We start from the raw sequence: 3,032 nt of genomic DNA, 5'->3' as shown, positions 1-3,032 counted from the left end.
TATTTTGCCATCGAATTTTAATATTATCGACGGCCTAGCCGTCGATTTGGCCGTCGATTTTAACGTCGTTTCTTGTAGTGAGTAGAGCGAATGAATTACCTTGTGGCAAAATAGACAATGGGATATGCTTGGTACTGAGTTTGCTAAAAATTTTGAGCCATCACATAAGTATATTGATTGGCACCATCGACAATATGCTGATCACTTACAGTTTTCCGCTTGATTTCCTCCGCCACCATCACCACCACCACAGTCAGGTCCGCTATCACCACCACTACTAGCACCACTACAACCACCACCACCACAACCACCGCAGGCACGTCCCTTGTTACCATAATTGCAGGAAACTGAGGCGGGATGGTCTCCAACTGATAATCAAACAGAGCTACTAAATATGTGTACACAATCTCTGTATGTCCCATCATTTGAGGTAGCACATAGTCATAACACTCCATTGTTGACAAATGCAATGGCAGAAACTGCTTGGGATCAGATAGTTGGGTTCATGCAAGACCAAGGTACGTCGTAGATGTCAAATATGATGGACCCGACCCAACACCCCCATACCAACAGGGCATCTAGCTCAGGTGGTGCAACAGCCACCTCGGATGGTGCCTAGTAGATTGTCTTTCGATGCACGAGTATATGGTCCATCCAGTTTGTCTCATTCAGCAGCTAAAATGTCACTTAATTCCAGTAGGAGTGAATGGGGTCGAGGTATTGGTCATGAGTACAACTCTGGAACTAGTGCATATAGTCCAAGAATCGATCTTAACCTCATTGATTCATCAATTTAGGAGATAGATGAAGAAAATGAAGTTGCCTCTCACAAATTTGGTGCATACCGTGATAAAATAGACTCTACTCACGAAGATGATGAGAAAAATGAGACGGATGATGATGATGGTGATGAGGCTGATGATGACGATGGGCAACTGTATGCTAGGACCAGAGGTAATTCAGTTATAGTTATTGTTGCATGATATTGTAGCCTTTGTTACCGTTGATAATGGTCTTACTATTTTATTAATCGCATGATATTTAGAGTTTGTGCTTAATTATATTACTTTTAACCTTAATTATGTTGCTTAATTATTGTTGCATTGTTATTAATTATGAAAAAATTGTTATAGTATTATTATATCAATTAGAATAAAATATAGTGTATTTGTTAGCAGGTGCACATGGTACACTAACAAAAGAAGAATTGGGAAAAGGCTATAATTTGAGAATAGCTCCACCATGTCGAAGCCAAAATAGATATACATCATCAGCAATTAAGAAGACTATGTCTAATAAATACAAAAAAGTGGTGAATACTGTTAAGAAAAAATTTAGCTTGTATGAATGGTAATTTGACTACAAATTGTAAGACTTTAGAAAAAAGTCCTATCGTTCTACTAAGTAATAACTATGTTGAATTGATAATTATTATATGTTGCCTTAGATATTTATTCTTTTTTCCCATTTTATGCCAAATTAACTTGAATAGAAATAGTAGGCACTTTAGATAATAACGATCATTAATAAAAATAATCTCCAATTGTTTCTATAAATTACAAACTAAGTGTCCTACGTAATACACTATCGGTGTTGCTCAGTCGCGTGAACTAGGTCCGGCATCGTGGGGGTATCTACTACGGCTATGACCCCCACCTCTGCAAAGCCTACAATGTCATGGACCTCGCATTGATCATGTGTCCATCTCATTCAAGAAACCAGTTTGTTTGGGATGGCCTTTAGTTTAAGATTTGGATTAGGTATCATCCTTGGTCCTCCATACACAGGCCATGTTGTCGGATTGCCCAACGGCCTAAACCTCGCTCTATACACCTTTCAAATCTCATCCATCCGATACACCTTGTTTATATATACTTGCCACTCAAGACATTAGTTAGCACAATAGGCAAAGACATGACGATATGAAAAATGATCTACTTAAAATTCACTACAGTCACAGTGTCTACGACATAGGTCGATTTCATACTCAACTCCACTGGCCATCTCTCGCACTTCGAATACCTCATTCTTTCTATCAAAGCAACTCACTATGATGTTTCCAGCTGCGATAAGATTTTCCTGAATCTTTTCAGTAACTAACTTGGAAAATAAGTGTCCAGCTCTAATGCGAGACTCAGCTTTAGCCCTCTTCCTTGTGAACAGAAGCTCATTCGATCTGTAAAAAATTGCCTTCACAAGTGCTGTAATAGGAAGATTGCGTGCCCCTTCTACACTCCATTGATACACTCAACCAAGTTTGTTGTCATATGACCCCATCGATGTCCACTATCAAACGCCAAGGCATGCTGCTGGCGAGGAATCCGATCCATCCACCGAGTGTAAGCCTCACCCGAAGCACGCAACCGCTCGTATCGCATTTAATATTCATCCATTGTCTTAGAGTAACTTGGGAAAAAAGATTCAAGATAAACACCATTAATTAGCCCATCTGGAAAGTGATTCATGTGATCTATATCATATTAAATAGAACACTACGGTTAATTACCTATATTCACCACAAGCTTTTGCATGAACGGTGCTTTAAACTTCCGTAAAAAGTTAGATACTATGTGCCTAATGCAAAACATGTATATCGCCCTCAAAGGCTCCCATGCTCCATTACAATGAGCAACGGTTGAGCTAATAGAGTCGTGTCGATTAGAGATAAGGCCCACTCCATCCCTCGTTACTACATGTGTTCGCAAATGGTGAAGGAAAAAGAACCATGCATCTGACGTCTCACCCTCGACAACGGCAAAGGCAATAGGCACAATATTGTTGTTGCCATCATATGAAATTGTAACCAACAATGCTCCTTTATATTTTCCATACAAGTGTGTGTCATCTACTTATACAATCGGCTTGCAGTGTCTGAATGCTCTAATGCATGGTAGAAGCTTCAGAGAATTTGATTTAGAACCCTGACATCTTGAGCCAACTCATCCCCATGGTAACAAGGTAGCGTTTCATACTCGACAGTTGCTGATGGCTCTTTCGTAACCATTACTTTAAACCATGTGGGCAACGCTTCA

At 39.6% G+C, this 3,032-nt stretch overlaps 1 pseudogene; it reads left to right on the top strand.

Moving 5' to 3' along the window:
- The first annotated feature begins 469 nt into the window (after window positions 1–469).
- LOC148565642 (uncharacterized) lies at window positions 470–983 on the top strand (annotated as a pseudogene).
- The last annotated feature ends 2,049 nt before the right edge of the window (window positions 984–3,032 follow it).

The sequence above is a fragment of the Arachis ipaensis genome, chromosome B5 (genome assembly GCF_059453495.1).
Source record: "Arachis ipaensis isolate K30076 ecotype BB chromosome B5, ASM5945349v1, whole genome shotgun sequence".
NCBI classification, from domain to species: domain Eukaryota; kingdom Viridiplantae; phylum Streptophyta; class Magnoliopsida; order Fabales; family Fabaceae; genus Arachis; species Arachis ipaensis.
Note: the sequence above shows the minus strand (reverse complement) of the source record. Positions and strands in the feature narration are given on the sequence as shown.